The sequence below is a fragment of the Mustela erminea genome, chromosome 5 (assembly GCF_009829155.1).
Source record: "Mustela erminea isolate mMusErm1 chromosome 5, mMusErm1.Pri, whole genome shotgun sequence".
In the NCBI taxonomy this organism is placed as follows: domain Eukaryota; kingdom Metazoa; phylum Chordata; class Mammalia; order Carnivora; family Mustelidae; genus Mustela; species Mustela erminea.
The window spans coordinates 10,414,944-10,435,401 of record NC_045618.1 but is presented as its reverse complement, the minus strand read 5'-3'; the positions used below and the strand labels follow the sequence as shown (position 1 = coordinate 10,435,401).

At 47.9% G+C, this 20,458-nt stretch overlaps 1 protein-coding gene across 4 annotated transcripts in view; it reads right to left on the bottom strand.

Moving 5' to 3' along the window:
* SLCO3A1 (solute carrier organic anion transporter family member 3A1) overlaps nucleotides 1-20,458 on the bottom strand; it is a 301,657-nt gene that overhangs the window by 165,116 nt on the left and 116,083 nt on the right. The window lies entirely within an intron of this gene.

Here is a 20,458-nt window from a genome sequence, read left to right as displayed (position 1 = left end):
GCTGTCTCATATCAGAGCCATGTCAGAGACTTTATTTTTTTTAAGGTTTTATTTGAGAGAGAGAGAAAGAGAGAGAGCACAAGCAGGGGAGAGGGGCAGAGGGAGAGGGAGAAGCAGACTCCCCACGGAGCAGGGAGCCTGACATGGGACTCGATCCCAAGACCCCAAGATCATGACCTGAGCCGAAGGCAGACACTTAACTGAGCCACCCCAGTGCCCCTCTGCCAGGCACTTTAGACTACAGGAACATGTCACAGCAATGGCATCCCCACTCGGCCCTAGGATGGCCTTTCCAGTGATATTGGAAGTTCATCCCAGGATGACATTCTCAACTGTACCACTGCCCCAACTCATCAGCTGGTTCCTGGAAAGGGATGGTGAGCATTTTTCACAATGCAAAAGTTGTCTCCAAGGACACGGCACTCAGGTCATGTAGATACGGCTGACAATCCCGGGAAGCTGTCCTACTTTCTCTGGCTCCCTCTGGTAGCTTAAGAGCATAAATGACCACACCTTGGCCTCCACGAGGAGCAAAGAGGCCCGGCGATAGCACGGTGTATCCAGACTACGCTTCGGTCCACGCTATGTTGTTGAGATCTTACTCTTGGGAGATGCGAGCCTGGTCTCCATGATCAATAGCTTCCTGTCTACGGCTTCAACAGATGCCTCAGTGAACCAGGGGCGTAGTCACAGGAAACATAAAAACCGTGGAGGTGGGGGTCAAGGAAGGGGTCACTGGTGGTCATGAACTTCACTAAGCCAAAACTGACGACGACAGTTCCAGGGCCCTCCTCCTCAGGAAGAACATACAGTGAAAGCAGATAAATACTGAACGCAAATACTCATCTTTGGCAGTGGGATCAGCTAAGTCTTGACTAAGTGACAAAACCATCACTGAATTCAGAACGTTCTTCTCCACCGTACACTAGCTTCCTCAAGGCTCCTTTGGTTTTAAATGCTGAAGGTCAAATGCTCACCTTGACCTTTGAGAAAGGTAACAGCATAGTAAAATCCAAAGTGTAACCCCCCTTCACAGTGTGAATTAGAACTTCAGCTGAGAACTTCTGCATGATGGAAAGAGCTCCCAAAAGGGAAGTTCTTTAAAAACTCCAGACAGCCATACCTGAGGGGTTTAGGAAAATCTATAATGCACCACCCCTGGGCCACCCCGGAAATGTTTTCTGTCTAGTTCTCTGTGTCATTTCTGGGACTCGACATTTTCAGAGTTGTTACCTTGTACCTTAGTTTATCCAAAATTCAAATTATTTACCTCTCTGCAAGCATAACAAATAAAATCTCCTCTTATTATATATGCATATAATTCTTGTTCTCTTCCTTTCAAAGCTGTGACTTCCAGTAGCCACTAGCCATGTGGGGCTAGTCCCTTTCAAAGACCAAGTGCATAAAAACAGAATGTAAAACATCTCATTAGTAATTTTTTTCTATGGATTACATGTTGAAATGTTTGAAAAATTTGGATAGTCCTGGGTGAAAATACAGTATTAAAATAATTTTACCTGTTTCTTTTTACTTGTTAAAATGGGGCCTCAAAAAAAAAATAATAATAATAAAATGTGTCCGTAAGGAAATTTTTGACCATACATATGGCTCACATATATGTAGCAGACAGTGCTAGGTTAGGCACTCTGAATTAGAGATAGCAAAAGGCAGCTGAGGTCCACGCCCGACTAACAGCTGGTATGAGCTATACAATGTTAAGTCGAAGGGTGATTTTCATCAACAGCTAATGTTTATAAAATCAGGTGATTAAAGACAAATGGATCCCAATTTCTCTTTAGAAATAAAAAATATCAGGGCGCCTGGGTGGCTCAGTGGATTAAGCCTCTGCCTTCGGCTCAGGTCATGATCTCAGGGTCTTGGGATCGAGCTTTGCATTGGGCTCTCTGCTTAGCAGTGAGCCTGCTTCCTTCTCTCTCTGCCTGCCTCTCTGCCTACTTGTGATATCTTTCTCTCTCTCTCTCTCTCTCTCTGTCAAATAAATAAATAAAATCTTTAAAAATAAATAAATAAAAATAAAAGAATAAAAAATAAAAAATATCTGGGGGGCGCCTGGGTGGTTCGGTGGGTTAAAGCCTCTGCCTTCGGCTCAGGTCATGGTCCCAGGGTCCTGGAATAGAGCCCAGCATATCGGGCTCTCAGCTCAGCGGGGAGCCTGCTTCCTCCTCTCTCTCTCTGCCTGCCTCTCTGCCTACTTGTAATCTCTGTCAAATAAATGAATAAAATCTTAAAAAAAAAAAAAAAATCTGGTACCTCTGGGCCCACATTCCTACATGGCAAGGAGGGCTAGGAGCTGCCCCCCTCCTCCACTGTCCCCACCAGCCCCCCTGCTCCCAGTCACTGAAGCAAAGGTCAGCTGCCATTCCTCCCACCCTTCCTGGCCAGCTTCATGCACTTAAGTTGCCTTCCCAGCTTCTGAAGGTGTTTGAATCTGAGAGCCTCATCCCAGAGCTGGGGTGGGAGGGATTCTAGGAAAGAGCAAAGGCATGGGGAAGGGTCTGATTCGTGCATGCACAGATAAATAGACCTAAACTGGAGGTGGGGTTCGCTCGTATCAGTGCGTTCGGCTTGGGGCAGTTTTTTTTTTTTTTTCTTTTTTTGAGGCCAGACATCGAAGTGGAAAAGTCCCAGGGGCCTCTGGAAAGACATAACTGAATATATACAGGAAAGAGCTGAGAGTTCAGAACAGTGCCTTCGGGACACCCAGAGGCAAGAGGAAGAAAGATGAATGCAACCAGCTCAAGAGTCTGAAGCAAAGCATGGGGGGGGGGGGGGGAGCGCCGGCAGGGAGCGCAGGAAGCCAGCCTTGCTGGAGGCTGCAACCATGGACCCTAGAAACCACGGGAGTCCTCGGATAGGCAGTCTTGGTGCTCCCATTCCCCTCATCTTTTACCTAACAATTATTGCTTAGGTCCGGCAAAGTTGGATTAGAAATAAAGGACAAAATTCTCAAAGTGATTTGGCAAAAATCCTAGCATGACACCATTTCTCCAAAACCAACGACTTCCTGCCATGCCCACTCGGTGACCAGCACCCCCAACCCAATGTCTGTCTCCAGACCAGCTACCTGCTTCCTTCCTCTGGGTTCCCGCCTCCCCACCCTGTGAGTTTTTACAACTACTGGGCGTGCAGCACGTATGTGATAAGCACTGCATGGGAAAACACAGGTCCGGCATCCTGGACCCTTTGAAATATCCTACATGATTGCAATTCCGGGGCTGCTCTTTCCTGAGTAAATGGAAGAAATTTTCATTCTCATAACCTTTTTACCATCTCAGCAAATATTTCCCCAAGTGATTATGTTGGAGCCGAGGATTCAGACACTGGGCCTCGGACTCATTGGATAACCTAACACTGTGACGGAAATATAAAGCAGATTACAGATGCTTATGGATAACGGTTCTTTGACAGTCGCTCATGTCCCTGGGCCAGCGTCAGCAAATTGCTTTTTTACGAGTAGATAAATAACACTTTGTTTCTTCCACAAAATAATTAAGCGGAGTTAGAGTCGGACTTCAGCGAGATGCAGAGCAACGGAATGGAAATGTCAGGACTTCTCATTACCATTCTATTTGCACCATGACTCTGCAACTCTTTTCCAAATATCCATTATTTGAACTGTCTGCATTCCATTTATTGGTCGTGGTGTCGCTGTATTCATTTTCATAGATGGAGAGATGTGGAATGCTTTCTCTCCATCATCCAATCACGTAGTCCATCAATACTGACTGTGCACCTGCTCTGAGGAGGCTGGGAATGAGGGGCCAGGGTGCTGCAGAGGCCGTGTCTGATGTCTGGGAACAGCTCGCACAATGGTAAGGGGACTGTACACATTACAAATTATAAGGTGGTACGTGCATTAAGCAGGACTCCGTGTTAGGAAAGAGAAGGGAGAGAGGCAGACAGAGAAGCCAAGAGAAGCCTATATTCAGGAGGTGGTCTCTGTACAAGGTTCTTGGGGAAGAATAAAACCTTGCATGGGTGAATGCAGAGCAGGACTTTGATACAAGGGCACCGTGGAATGAACAGCAACTTGGTGGGTCTGGGAAACGGTGAACGCTGGTGCTGGCAGCTTCTGCAGAAGGGCCGGGTCTGGATAGGAGCCCACAGGGAAGGGCCAGGTTACAGAGAGCTGAATTTTAATATCCCCATAGGAAGACAGGGAGCCTGAGTGACCTGGTCAAAGACATCAAGCTAAGCTCAAGGCAGCCATGAAAACCATATGTAGAACAGACATGTTTCAACTCTCGCTGTACCCAGGGTGTAGAATTTAGAAGAGATCCTAGCTCTTCCTGCTTTACAGGATCCGTGGACCAAGCTTGCATCACTGATGTGAAACCAAAGAGAAAGCTGTTGCGTGTCTAAGGGAGGTAATCTAATGAAACAGACCAGTGGTTCTCCAAGCGGGGTTGCTGGTCCAGCAGCATCAGCCCCTGGGAACTTGCTAGAAATGCATATTTCCAGGTCATACCCCAGACCTGCAAAATCACAAACTTTGGCGGTAGGGATGACAGACAGTCTGTGTCATAGTAAGTCCCCCATAGTGATTATGACTTTGCTCCAGGTTGAAAGTCACCAACAAAAAGGCTCTGGTTATCTCTGAATGATCTCTATGTCCCCTTTTCTTCTGACTCCTTAGGCTGAACCATGTAACAAAACCTTCCTACAGTTCACTTCATGCTTACTTTTTTTTTTTAATTCTAACTTTTTTTTTAAAGGTTAATTATTGATTTTTTTTTTCACTTGTGACTTGACAGTTGATGCCAGACTTCCAATCCAGACTAGCTTTTTTTTTTTTAAATAAAGGTTTTGTTTATTTTTTGACAGAAAGAGAGAGATCACAAGTAGGCAGAGAGGCAGGCAGAGATAGAGAGGAAGGGAAGCAGGCTTCCCAGTGGGCAGAGAGCCTGATGCGGGGCTTGATCCCAGGACCCTGGGATCAAGACCTGAGCTGAAGGCAGAGGCTTTAACCCACTGAGCCACCCAGACGCCCCAGGCTAGCTTTTTAATTTGCATCTCCTTCCCATCAGCCCGCAGAAAAACCCAAATCTGTAAATAAAAACAACTGTTGGTCAGGTAGGGCAGCAGCTCAGCAGTGGGCTTTTCAGCCGAACTCAATTTGCAAACTCAATTTGCGACAAGTGTCTTAAATAGACCCCCTTAATCCCTTCCAACCAAATTCCACATCGCCCAAATATCGCTGGCACAATGCCTCCAAGTGGGGCTTTCCATATCTGTTATGCCTGCCGACTAATGATAGCTTCTAAGACTCAGGGTCTAACTACTCTTTTTTTTTTTTCTTTCTTTCAGTGCTTGAGAGTAAGTCCCAGGTCAGACTGTCATTTGAACTATGGGGACCATATGTAGTATTATTCTTTTATTATTATTATTATTATTATTATTATTATTAACAACAAGTAGGTTTCCCATCAATGACACAAAGTCCAAGAGAGCAGAAACTGTCTTGTTCACTGTTGTATCCCCAGAGCCTAGGAAAGCACCTGGCACCCGACACGCACTCAGTAAATACACCTGTGGAACGAGTTAAAACATTAGCACTTACTGTGCTCGGAGCTCCAGGAATACGGAAAGAACGAGGCAGATCTATTCTCTTCCTTCACACAGCACCCATCCATGTGCAAAATGCAAGGAAGCAGGTGCCGGGAGGCCCCCAAGACGAGTAAGAAACGGTTTCTGCCTGGGCTCCGGCACGGGCATACTGAGCTGGACACGTCTGATCGCCCCAGCCGACCACTCTTCACGTTAACCGCTCCAGACAGCTACGGGCGTAACCACAAATGGAGACACGCGTACCATATGCCTAAATGGTACATGTTGAAAATCAAGCTAAAACTGTTCAAAAAAATATGTCCCAGCCTCCTAATGTTGCAAATATGTCTTCTTAACAACAAAATTAAAACAACGTAAAAGCAACATTTCATATCAAATCACTGGGTTGTACAAATACCCGGAGTGAATCTCATTTCCCACCAAAGGGCTCCAGGGTCCAGCGGAGGAACCAATGTGGCCGCTGGTCTGACAGACATTACACGTGCATACACACTGGATTCTGAAACTTACAAAATGTAAGTGTAAGAAGAATGCAAATATCTTGTCGGTTTTTTAGGCTGATCGTTCATTAAAATGATATTTTGGCCATACTGGGTTAAAATACATTAAAATCAATCTCACTTGTTTATGTGCACTCCTTTTAATGTGGCCGCTACAAAGTTACACTTACACCTGCCCCCCACATTCTGGTTCTATGGGCCCAGGCTGCTCTAGGAAGACACAGCGGCAGCCGTGGCGGGAATGGGCACACGGGAAAGGAACCTGCTGAGCCCAAGGCCAAGTGCCCACGGCTGCTCCCTCCGCCTCCTATTCCACCTGCTCTAGACACCCACAGGACAAATGCCCATTTCCTTCTCCTCTTCACTGCGGGACACAGAGAGGCACCTCATCTCCTGGCCAAGGTTTGGCTGCTGCGTGCCCACCGTTACCCTCCCTAGCCCCCCACTGGGACACCTGGGGGAGAACGAGCCCAGTGGCCGAGAGGCCCCCACTACACCAACACATGCCACAAAGACTCTGCCCCCAGACGCTCTGACACCCACCTCCCCGGACTTCACTTTTTTCCCACCCTCCTCAGAGGAAACTGAACTTGGAAGACCAAGTCCAAACGTGCACTTCTCAGCCACCTTGGCCCTAGAAGCTGGTGATTCCGGAGAGCTGGCCTCTGATCCTGGTGCCTCTCTCCTCCCATCCTGGGCTCCATCCTCCTCCTCAGAGGGCATGAAGGCCCAGGCCCCCCCCCAGGTGCAAGCTTCCGGCGCTCGTTGCTCCTTCCACCCCATCTCTGCCAAGAATCGCCTCTTGGCCACCCTCAGAGCCACTCTTTGCAGGACAAGCAGGCCCTGACATAGGGCACCTGCAGCGGTGGGCATCCGGACGCCTCAAGCTTCGGAGGAGCACCAGAGCTGGGGGCTCTGCTCTAACACACAGGGCCTGGGGGAACCCCAGGTGTTGAAAGCCTCACCAGAACAGCTGATGGTAAATACACAAGAATCCCAAGTAATCCTGACAGGCAGCCGGGATCCTCAGCCCCTGCTCCTTTGGAAATGTACTCTGGTACCACCATTCTGGAAAACCTGGGGCAGTGAGTACTAAGCACGAAGGCACACAATAATCCAGAAACCCACTCCTAGAGACACAGCCAACAGAAGCGTGTACACACCTTCATGAAACGCAGGCGCTGTCATACTCACAGAGCCATGGGTCACCAGAGCCCCAGTCGGCACACTGAGTAAAGGCCCCGCAGCAGCAGAGGGGATAACCAGAGGGAGCAAGAGTCACACCACAGGGGGCTCTACCGCGGGACAACGAACTCACCGCACCACACCCAGCACAGGGGAACCCAACATACAGGAGAGAAACAGGAGGCAGACACCACAGAGGGCCTGGGTATCATTCCACTTAGATGAAGTTCAAAGACAGGTGTAAATTATATATAAAGTAACAGACACCAGGGAGGGGTTACTTGGGGGGGAAAAGTGGGAAGAGACGAGGGGAGCTAGAATGGAAGCTTCTGGAACCCTCCAGTTCCTGATTGAGGTGGTGTTCACATGGGTGTGTACATTCTGTGAAAATTCATCCAGCTGTACACTTACGGCTTGAGTGCTTTCCTCTAGGTATGATATACTGCAACTAAGAAGGAAAAAGTTCACTTTAAAAAAAAAAAAAAAGATTCCTGAGACTGCTGGCTGGCTCAGCCAGTGCAGTGTGCAACTCTTGATCTCAGGGTGGTGGGTTCAAGCCCCATGTTGGTTATAGAGATTACCTAAATTTAAAAAAAAAAAAAAAAAAAGGACTTTTGCAAAAAAGGCATAGGTTAAAGATAATATCAATAATGCAAACTCAAGTTTAAAAAACAAACAAAAAGGCAGGGCCTCTTCTTTTCCCGGTAAAAGCTTTCATCAGCCATATTATTACATGGTTAAAAACAGTGGCAAAAATTCAGCAAAAAAGATGTGAAATTATGAAGAACATAATTTGAGATACACGTTTACACTCAAAATCATTAACAATAAACATGACTCTAGGTACCTTTTTGTCTTGAGAAAGGATGAAAACATCAGGTTAGCCAGATGGCATTTTAAAATACTGTTTATTTCATCTTTATCGCCTCTCTTTACATACATTTTTGCTTGCTCTGTAATTTACATTCTATATTAAAAGGAATACAAGTATATAATTTGTATACATCAAGTATTATTGCTACTTACAGAAACGCTCACTGATGGGGTTTAAAGAACCTTTCACGTTTGGGAACCCTCATCTAGATGCATGAGCATAAATACACCATATTATCGCTCAGGGAGAAGGCACAGAACTATCTACACTCTGCAAAGTCTGGACTTTTAAAAATTATTTTGGAAATCTCCAACGAGGACAGTTGAATGGTGCAGGAAATCCGCTTTAAAAACTTTTCATTTTTTTTCTTTACTTGTGAAAACACAGCTGAAGAGGGAGGTTATCAAAAGTCACTTTATCTCCCTTTGAAGCTTCAGAAATAGTCTGGAAAAAGGATTTATGCCTCAGCACGGCGTTCCCACCGCCGCCCCTTGAGAAAAGTCAACAAACTGAGTAGCCACACAGCCGGCAGCTCCGCCAGGAAAGCAAGTCAAATGAAGGTGCAAACCCCTCTTTTCAGGGGGAACAGCCCAGTGCAGATCTGGCCCTGTGGCCCCCCATCTGGATAAACAGAACCCCTGTTTGGCTGGAAGAGGATCAGAGGGGTCACAGCTGAACTGGGAAATCATGGGACGGGGAGCCCCGACCACCCCGCTCAGGTCTCTCTCCCTTAGCGACCTTAGCAACCACAGACGTAGCCCCTGTGCAAAACATGTAGCCCCTGTGCAATACATGGGAGCACCCGCCCCAACTTAGAGTAATGTTAAGATGCAGGAATGTGCCACGGGGTGCGTATCTTGTAACAGGGCTTCCAGAAGCAGAGAGATCCGTACACCAGCTCATGAATTCCAGCTTCCGTCCCCACCGCTCCCGCGACCGCGGCAAATTTCACGTTGAGTTGATCTCGCACTCCTGTCCATCACCGTTATTTTATCGCTTTTTGTCACAAATATTAAACCGTGGTTTTCACAAAGCTCTAGTCCCCGCGGCCTCCCCATGCCACAAGCAAACAAATGTGCTTTTACGGCCTCAAGAAGGAAATAAGTAATTCACTGTTAAAACTGCGCTGAGCACTCGGGGGAAATTCAGCCTCACGCTTCCTTCTGATGGGTTTCAGCTCTCAATCCATCCAGGAGAGTCAATTACAGATTAAGCTGGAATTGGAAAGAAACTTTCTGTGCCGGCTCAGCTGGGGCGGCTCTCCCATTAGGGCCAGACAAAGGGTGAAGAGGAAGGGCATCCTAGACCCAGCTCTCTGCACAGAGGCAGCCACGGAAGAAGTCTCTAGAAATAAACAGCCCCCATCCCGCAACTCCAGGGCCATGCTTCCAGAAAAACATCAGAGAAAGGCACTGGGACTTGTTACTGAAATTCTTAAGCAAGAGCACCTTTATAAAATGGGAATATTGTAAAAATGAAACGGATTGCAGGGCACATGAGACCATGGCAGCCAAGGGTTCCTGCTCAGTTATGGATCACTATAGCAAAAAGTCAAGTGCCTCTCAAGCAGCATGGCTTGTTAAGATGGGACTGTTGCTTCTAACGAGCCCCATTCCCCAGCCTCGTGGAAGGCAGTCAGGGGATACATGGAGAGGACCATCCACCTTGGATGGGATGGTTTCTTGCTGTTGCTCCGATAAACCCATGTCATTCTGCAAAGGGACAGAATCCTCCAAGTCCTGGGAGTCTAGGGGTGGGGCTGACACAGGTAAGCCACACCTGGAGGGAGTCCTATTCTCCTTGGCAGGTGTAGTAAGGAAAGCCTGGGCTTGGAGACCTACAGAGATGCTTTCGCGATCTCGCTGTGCCATTTGGGGCAAGCTTTGGCAGCGCCCCACACACCAGCAACCATCAGACACCTTCAGTGTGGCTGGGGCACGGCCCACGTCCACCTGCCATTCTCACCCTGTGCTTTACACGCAGCAAACCATTTCTGGTTCCAGGACGCTGGTCTTCCTTACTAAATGCTGCTTTCACAGACACTCTACAGAGAGGGGACCAGGTGGACTGCATTTGGAACTTGAACCCCTACCATCCCCTTCACCAAGAACACGTTTTGTCGTTTTCCATTTTGGACAATGGCCCAAGATTTTATTTAACAAAGGATTCCCTAGCTTAAAAAATTAAATTAAATTAAAAATTAAAAAAAAAAACAGTTTGAAAATCACTGCTCTGGGAAGGATTAACCACACGAATGCTTAGAGGACGCTTCAGTGGGGCTCTCAAAGAAAATGTAGAACTGTCTTATCTCCGATGGTTTCCAGATGGGCCCTCCTCAAAGCCCAGGGCAAATTGTAGAGTTCCTTGAATCAGCACTCCTGGGTGGGCTGAGAGTCACCTTACCCCCACGGGCATGGCTCTGATGCTTAAGGGATCTAATGACACAAACGAAGCCACTCTCCGCATTTCTCCTCTAAAGGAATGTGTGGTGGGCAGGACCTGTCCGGGGTCCCTCTCTTGCAACCGTCAACTGTTCCTGCCACAGATTTGGCAGGAACTCCTCCAGCAGCTGCCTGCCGTCACAGAAGCCTGGCTTGCCAGCTGAAACGGGGTCCATGCCTGGCGTGCCAAGGCTCTACAGCAGTGGGATCGCCTCATGTGGCGCGGATATGCGTGAACTTGAACAAATGGCACGGGAGGGTACAGAGGAACGCACAGAGCGCGCGCGGCTTGGTGCCCGGCACGCACGGGGAAACGTACTCTTAACAAGAGGCAGCTGTTCGGGGGATCAGTGAGCACTGTCTTTAGGCAGGAGCACACAGGGTTCGGGGCAGGGGACAGGAGTCCCAAGGCAGCTTAGAATCTGGGGCAGGAACTCAACGTTTCTACTGATGGCGGGACTCTGCGCAGAACGGGCTCTGCTGTAACACTAACATCTTTACCAACGAAGAACTGAGGGAGTTAGAAAGGCAGGGACCCACGCCACAAAAGCTTTTTGGAGAGGGTGACCAGGCACTTCCGGTTTGTGCATTTTGTTTCCGGAGAGTCCCAGTGTGGATGATCAATCCTAGGACAGCCTTACCGAGGGAGGATGGTGGCACGTGAGCGGGGGCTGAAGGGCCCCCAGAATGTCCACAGGGAGGAAGCATTCCACGGAAGGGGGGTTGGGGAGGAACCAGAGCAAACAGCTACGAGGTAGCAGAGGCGGGGAGCAAGCTGGGGAAATGCCCAGGAGGCCAGTCTCGCTGGAGCACCAAGGGCGTGAAGAGAGAAGATCCAGACAGATTGCAAGGGCTTCACAGTCTGATGTCACGTTCTCCTTCGAGTGGGCACCTGTGGGGCTTTCTAAACAGTGGTGTTTGCAGGTAGGTGAGCTTTAGTGAGGAGAGGAAGGAGAGAAGGCGGACAGACCTAGGAGAGGAAGGAGGGCCTGGTGGGTGGGACTGGAACCCTGGAATCCTAACTTTCCCACCCCCTCCCAGTCACTGCCCCGGCCTCTACCCCCAGGGCTGCCTATCACTCTGAAGACCACTGGCTCACTCTCCCTGATCTGCTGTTGAATGGATTGCCTGGACATGTATAAGTCCTGGGACTGTCTATTTTTGGCCCTCCCAGGCCAGGGTTAGCAAAGAAAGGCCCAGATGCCAGGCACTTCCATCCCGGTGGGATCCACTGTTCTGTAAAGGGTCACGTCCAAAACTGGGTTCCACCTGAGTTATGGTCCCCTGGACCTGAGAGCCAAAGTGGGGGGACCCTCTTTCTCTAGAATCACCAGGCACAGTCTTTCCAGAATCTGGAGAAAGTCAGCCCACTGCCTTTGTTCGGCATGTGCTGAATCCAGAAACACAGTTGTTCTTGGGGTGACGTGCATCCGAGGATCACGGGGGTACCCAGGAAATGCATCCCAGCGCACCTGGCCTGCTCTCTGTTCCACAATCATTTCAGGGCGCAAGGAAGCAGCACACAGAGGGAGGCAGATTTAGACCTCCTGCAGAGTGATCCCCAAGCGAAAGGTTATTTATAGTCAAGGAGCCCAGTCTAAAAAGCACCCACTCAAAACCAGAAAGAGCTTGCAAACTCCCTACCGACTAAAGCTTCACCCTTACCCAGCCTAGTAACCCCTCCCCTCCCTCTCCTTGTTAGCCCGCTCACCAGCCTTTGCTTGGATTCCTTTAAAACTCTGGTTTCCTGGCCCCCCCATGTTCTTGCCTCTCCAATACATCCTCAGAGCTGGGATCCACGATGATGCGCCCTTTAAGGCAGGGCGAAGTTATCCATCTTCCTTACTGTCTCTGCATGTTGAGTGCGGGAATGAATCAACACACAAGGGAATGAATGAACATCCCTGGGCAGCGGCTTGTGAACACACCACCCTCTCTGGTCCCAGCCAGCCCCTGAGAACTGTTAAGGGAACAGGAGTCACGTGTACAACGAAGGCTGAGGGGGCCGCGGATGCAGCCACAGCAGGCAAGAAACGTACAAATCCAGGCTCTCGGCTGCCCTTGCCTTTAGGAAGGATTCTTAGGCACCACATGCGGAGGTGAGACCCTGAATTTATTTGTTCCAGGAGCACACAGGTTTTCTTTGCTGGCGAATGTGGAGCGCGGTGCCCAGGGTTTGGCTGACAAATGTGGGCGGAGCTGCTGAATGCCACGATCGCGGCCAACAGTTTGTACCCTCAGTAACGAACCACCACCAGGATCATGAAGGTAATAGACACAAACACTCAATGAGCGGACAGTGGGTGCGAGGCAGGACGTGAAGCACCAGGCACGCACTACTCCCCGAACACTCATGATACGACGAGGAGACAGGTAATATTTTTTTTTTAAATATTTTATTTATTTATTTGACAGAGAGAGATCACAAGTAGGCAGAGAGGCAGGCAGAGAGAGAGGAGGAAGCAGGCTCCCTGGTGAGCAGAGAGCCCGATGCGGGACTCGATCCCAGGACCCTGAGATCATGACCTGAGCCGAAGGCAGTGGCTTAACCCACTGAGCCACCCAGGCGCCCGAGACAGGTAATATTTTGATCATGATTTTTATAGCAGGTTTAATGAGCGTAAGCATCTTGCTCAAGGTCATACAGCTAAGTAAGTGGCAGGGCAGTGATTTAAACCCAGGCTGTCTAATAGCAAATTTACTACCACACTGGGGTGCCCCAGTGTGGTAGTAATTTAATTTAGTTTAATCCTCCCTCCCACCCAAGATAAATGCTCAGACTCTTTGGGGAAGATGCAGAAAGGAAGGAAGGAAACTCTCTTGGTGCAACAGTTAATGCTAAAACCTGTATAATATCTCCCCCTTTTGCAGACGAGGCAGCTGTCTCTCAGGGACGTTAAGCAGCAGGTCTGCAGTCAAGAGTGACCACGAGTCCCGGTACGCGGTGGTGAGAAGGGCAAATGGACTTTGGTAGCAATGACTGAGATGGAGTAGAGACTGGGCGCAAAACGGGGTACAGGTGGCTTTTCTTAGTGTCAAACTAGATCAGAGGTCAGCAAAGTTTTCCTGTGAAGGGCCAGGTAGTCAAAATTTGAGGCTTTATGGACAAAAACAGCATTTGGCCAAGACCCATGATCCACTAACGCCCGAACCAGATACAGATGATGATCCCCGGGAACTTTAAAATCTCAGGGGAGGCGCCCCTTCCTAAGAGCAGCTTTCGCATATGAATTCATTCATGACATCTGAGAGTTTATTTTGTTCTGCAAACCCAGAATCATTAGCATAAATTGTCAAAAGGCAAGCCCTTGGGTAATTATTAAATCGACTCCAGTGGGAAAATTCTAAGGCACGTATAATTTTTATAGTGGGAACACAGAGAAAAATACTTCCTTCTGAACAGGGAAGAAAGTGACACATTCCTGTCCTCTGAGCCCTAAGTACGGGACACATTCTCAGACAAATCCGGCATCAGAATCCTTCACTCCTCTTTGGTGCGTGGACCAAGGCAGAGGTGAGTTCATGGTCTGGATAAGACCACTGGGTAAGGCCACTGGGAAGATCACTGGCTTTCATTCCAGAAACCTTCTTCCTTGGATGCCAGAAGCCTATGCACAGTGCCATTCTCCCTGAAGGAAGAGGGAACTTAGTCCATGGAGGAAAGGAAAAATTAAAAGACTGGAAATGCCCAAATCAGAAATAATCTATCTTTACAAACAGCAATGAGATACAGGGGATTGCAGAAATTGAGGCTATCCCTTGCTGGTGAGAAAACCCCTCAGGTAACTGATTTGTAGATCAAGCTGACTGATGGCCTCCAGAAGACAGGCTTCCTGGATCTGACAGGTCTCAGAAATCTGAAAAACATGGGGCTCCTGGGTGCCTCAGATGGTTAGACATCTGCCTTGGGCTCAGGTCATGATCCCAGGTGTCCTGCACCGGGATCCCCGCCCAGTGGAAGCCTGCTTCTCCCTCTCCCTCTGCTGCTCAAAGTGGCATTTGTTTAGAAAATTATCTGATGCAAGAGGATTCAGTTATCAGTATTTCTACATTCAATATCTGAGTCAATGTTCAATGTTTACTGAGTGCTACCCTGTGGCCTGGCCCCATGCTGGGTTTGGGAAGACCACAGTGGACAAGACAGCCAAGATCCTTGTCCTCAGAGCTTAGAGTCTCCTGGAAGGGCACATTTAGAGAACACATTTTTAACTTCAGCCATTAAAAGGCCATCTGATAAGGTCTGCTTCTGACCCACGGAGGCATCTTAGGAGTCCACATTCCTGGGTACATTCTCAACAGCTTTTTCCTTCCTCCCTAACAAGAAATGAACCAAAATGTACTGTGGTGACAAGTTTCCTCTGGAACTTCCAGGAGATGCCATCTCTACGTGTGCCACTAACAACAGGAAAGGTAGGACGCAGTTGGATAGCCACGTCGCTTCTCCCCGCCTTAGACCATGACAAGGACAGAGGGAGCTAGAAGCAGAAGCAGTGTGCTACCTGCACACAAAAGGGGCAAAGGCCAGGCTGACCTTTGACTATTCCCTCTCCCACCCCCTGCCCAACCCTCCACCGGAAGACAACAGCTACACCACTGTAGGAGAGAGTGACTGAAGTCTTTTTCCTTTTTGACCTGGATAATTGATCATGGTGGTATAAAAAAACCAAATCAGAACCAGACAACCTCTTCAGATGCTAGAGAACTCAGATTATCCACCCTTCACATGCCTTTACTGAGGAAAGTTTTCAAAGACCTATTCTAGCTAAATCCCTGAAATTCAAGAAGTCGGGGACAGGAATGTCCCATGACACAAAGCAGGGCAAGGAGCAATGACATCAGCTAAATCTAAATAAAGAAGTGTAACTGGTCATTAAAACTGCAGTTTCAAAATGGAATATAAAAGCCAAAAAGTGAGGCTTAAAGAAATATTTTATGGTAAAAGTCACTTTGCAATGATAACCTTAGTCTATATAGAGAGTCTATAACCTTGCATTATAATAACAATTGGAAATCGGCAGGGGGCAAGTTGAAAAAAAGAAGAGCAATGAATTTTTTATTTTGTCCAAGTAAGATATCACACCTACCTTCTCCTATTCTTGTGTTTAGTGATTAGAGAAATATAAACTTACAATCTGATGGAAAGCATTAAGTGCTTAAGACAAGCTATCTTCCAAAGCACTGCACAGTTCATAAAGGGAAAGAGAAAACATGAACAGCAAGCACACACAAACATAAAATTCCACATAAAAGAATTATATACAGGGGGACCTGGGTGGCTCAGTGGATTAAAACCTCTGCCTTCAGCTCAGGTCATGATCTCAGGGTCCTGGGATCAAGTCCGGCATCTGGCTCTCTGCTCAGTGGGGAGCCTGCTTCCTCCTGTCTCTCTGCCTGCCTCTCTGCCTATTGTGATCTCTCTCTGTCACATAAATAAATAAAATCTTTCAATAAATAAATAAATTATATACAAAAGAATTATATTAAAATATAATTTTATATAAATTAATTAAATTAATTTATACTAATTTACATTAATTTAATTGATATAAATTAAAATATAATTTCCATGTGAAAGGACAAAAGAAGTATGCCAAACTAGAATTATACTAAAATCCAAAAAATCCAAAATGAGTTTAAAAAATAAATAAGCCACAACCCAATTACATGCTGATTGACAAAGCACACAGAAGAACTTGGTGATGGAACAATTTAAAAAAAAAAAAAGACAAATTTCAGGCAACAAAGGAGAACAATATTAAAACAGAGACAAAGTGAAATTCACATTAAAAGAGTATTACCCAGCAGTATACAATGTAGCAATCCCACACATGGGTATCTCCCTGGGAGCAATGAAGTTAGAGACCTGTGGGCAAGTGTTCACAGCAACATTATTCATAATAGTCAAAAACTGGAAACAACCCAATATCCCTCTACCAGCAAAGGAGCAAACTGCAGTACGTTCACACAATGGAACACGATTCAGCAACAGAAAGGAACAAGTTATGGCTGGATGTGCTCACAAGCCTAAATCTCAGAAGCATTAAGGTGAATGTTAGAAGTCAGCCACAAAAGGCCAGAAAGCTGTGCCTACAGAACAGAAGTCAGACCAGTGGCCACCAGGTACTTGGGGGAAGAAAGAGGGGACTGAGAAAAAATACAAAACCAAATAAACAAACAAAAACCACTTTTAAAAGTGATGAAACTTCTCTTTGTTGTTTCTCTTTTGTTTTGTTTTCTTCTTTTTTAAGAGACAGAGAACCTGCATGAATGGGAAGCGTGCAGAGGGAGAGAGAATCTTAGGCAGCTTCCACGCTCAGCATGGGGCCAGACACGGGGCTCTGTCCCCATCCTGATCCTGACGGCATGATCGGAACCAAAGCCGAGAGTCAGACACTTAACTGACTGAGCCACCCGGGCGCCGCAGGGAATTTCTAGATCTTCATGAAGGGAGAGCTTCCAAAACTGTGCACATTCATCAGAACTCATCAAACTGTCCACTGGAAAGAGTTAATTCTTTTGTATGTATATAATACCTCAGTAAATCCAACTTTAAAAAAAAAAAAAGAAAAGAAAAAATAACAAGAGCAATCAAGGTTCTATGATAGAAGATACACTGTATGAAGAAAGAGTCTTTTATTTTAGCATCTAAAAATTAAAACAGGGAGCAGTTGGAGATGTCATCATCACATGGGTGGGTTTAACACTTCTTTGATCAACCAGAGTTAAAAAAAAAAAAAAAAGACACCAAGTATCATTATTTAACAAAATTATAAATGAATAAGTAAAAGGTAAGCAGTAGCAAACTCAGCCAATAGGGAAATCAAGAGATTCTAACCAGTACATGTGTTATCTCATTTTTACCTATTTTCCAGAATGCTATCAGATGGTCGCTATGCCCAGCCCAGCAGGTAGGGACACTGATACACACGAAGACGGGGCAAGCTGCCAGGTCCCATGGCCAACGGAACAAGAGATTCAGAGCCAGGCCAGTCGTCATGACCATGACAACAGCCAATCCTAATAATTACAGTCATAAATGTAATTTACATTTATGTAATTATGTATATAATTATGTATCTTTACATATTAAATGTAAAAAAAAAAGTATCTTCTTACATCTCTTCACCTTTTCACTCTTCCACTGTACAATAAAGGGCAAAACAAATTCATGTGAAACTTATTCCATTAAAGGTCTTGGAGTCCAACCTCTGGCACATTATGTGATCAGCTGCACCTGAAAATCTATGTGTTTGCAGTCACATAAATCCAAAATTTGTAGTAACATGTGGATTGAGAGAAAGGTCACTGCTTGTAAGTGACAGCCAAACTCACAGCAAGGGGACCCTACAGGATGAGAGTAGAGAGTAAACGTATGGATGTTTCTGCAGACGCTCCTTTGGGTGACCATTCATAATCATCCCTGGACACCTGTCCTGTCTAGAGTAGGACAAAAGCTTTAAAGAGCTCCTCAAACTTTGTAATCTGGGGACCACACCCAAGACAAAGTTCTAAAAAGCAGCACTACCACTCAGATCCTCTGCAACCATCCATTTCCCGTATTCCTTCCCCCCGACCGACGGCATGCCCTGGGGTCCTCGCGGGAGACGCCCTGTCCCAGACTAGGGGTCCGAAACCTCCTCCAGCAGAACTGGATGCCAGACTTCGCTCGAGAGGATAGACAGGAATTACCTGGAAGAGAAGCTCAAGCTGAGCCTATTCCAAGGAGAAGGGAGAACAGGACAAGCACAGGCCTTGAGAGACCACAGTCCATTCTGGAAGCATCCAGTATCTAGGGCTGCGGCTCTGCTGTCCAGCCAGCACACCCACCCACGCCTGCTCGCTGGTGCGGGCCGCTAACAGCACGGCCGTAACGTGAGGAATAATACAACGTGCTCATTATTCTAAACTATTACCTGCAGAGCACCTATATTCTTTTAAAGTCCCCTTTGGACATATGGCCTAGCCCTGGTACCCAACAATTAGGGGAGGTTCTGTGAGCCTCAGTGGTCCCCTGGCATCACAGAGGGGAATGGGGCTCCAAGGCTCAGTGACTTGTCCAAGGTCACACTTTAGCCTACGGTTCTGCCCCCAGAGCCAGTGGTCTCTTCCTCCTGCGGCCACTCGCTCCGCTCTTAAAGCTGACATGAGAGGTCGGGGGGTGTGGGTTGGCTGCATCTCCTGCCTGGAGAGCCAGCTGCTTGTGGGGGGCGGGGAGGGCAAGCGGAGAGGGGAGCGGGAAGGGAGGGAGGGGGAGAAGGAGGGCAGCTGCGCCAACACTGCAGGAGTGACGGCAAGAGTGGGACTGGACCTAGACACGAGGCCGCAGCCACCAGCTGGAGTCACGGGCCTTCAGGGGACCCTCCTGGCCTCAGAACCCATTGCCATGGAAACCGATCATCAATGAGCTCCTGGACAGAATCCAGCACTGAAAACCCTTCACTGCCGTATGAATAGGGCTCCCACCCACGCACGCGGGCGGGCGGATTAGTTTATGGCTAATCCTACCAACGGTCTCTCCTCATCTTCCCTCCGCTCACCACAACCTCCTGGGCCCCCTGCCCTTCCCCCCACATTGCCGAGAGCAGAGGACACACCATGTGCAGAGCGGGACAGGTTTGGGACAAGGGGTGGGGTGCTAAGTGGACGGTGGGTCCTGCCAGTCCCATACAAGGCACTCAAGTTCCATTTTTAAAAAATGCATGGGTGGGCACCTGGGTGGCTCAGTTGGTTAAGCAACGGCCTTCGGCTCAGGTCATGATCCTGGAGTCCCAGGATCAAGTCCCACATCAGGCCCTCTGCTCATCAGGGAGCCGGCTTCTCCCTCTGCCCCTCGCCCCTTGCATGCTCTCTCTCTCTCTTTCAAATAAATAAAAATCTTTAAAAATTTAAAAAAAAAAATGCATGGGTGACAGCTCGGTGCAGCATAGCGGCCCCTGGTTCTCCTGAAACTCAACAGTGTCTCAGAGTTTCCTCCACTGCCTCGCGCAAATGGTAAAGAGGGACTTGCCCCAGCGAATCACACTAAATCATTTCAGCTCGTAAAAATCCAGTGGTATAGGCACACTCGTTCTCCTCATTATACAGACCGGAACCTGCAGCTCAGAGACACTGAGTGAATTTCCCCTAATTGCACAGCAAGGATGCAGAGATGTTGGGACAGAACCCGGGCTCTCTGGCTACCCTCCCTCTGTAAAGGGTGTCTAGGGCCCAGCTAGGTTTGCTTCTTGAAGAAGGAGTTCTCTTCTCTATAATAAGGCAAAATGGGCACTGGTTTCCTCACTCCTCTCGGGGAAAGACCGCAGATTCCCTGTCATGGAGGGATGACAGACAGTTCCCCTTCTCACGGTGGCTCTCCATCTCTTGGAGAAAGTCTCCCTTGAAAACTCAGAGATCATTCAGGAAGAAGCACCCAATATTCTGCTGCCCTGTGAATGCCCTGCAGCCTTCCCCTCGCCCTTAACCAACGCTAAGCACCTAAAGCACACTCCTACCTTCCAGCTCTTTCTTCCCTCTGCCTGGACTCCTTTCTTGACCTTGTGCTCCCAATGGCGACTAGTGCCTTCCTTTGGCTTCTGCGGGCTAAGGCACCTGTCCCCTCCTCTGTGCCCCCACCCCGGCGCTTGGGAAACTGCCCATACAGGAATTTGCACGGCTCATTTTTATTCATGGGTCTCTGAAAATGTTGCAAGGTCCCAGAGGACACACCATAAATGCTAAGAAGAGATAGAGAAATAAAAAGCTAGCGGTGACCCTTGAGGTCAGGGGCCTGATTTTTCGGGACTTGCTGCCTGCCCTGCCCCTCCCCTTATCTCAGACCCTCCATGGAGGCCTCACAGCATCCCTGAGCCCAGAGAGGTGTCCCATACTAT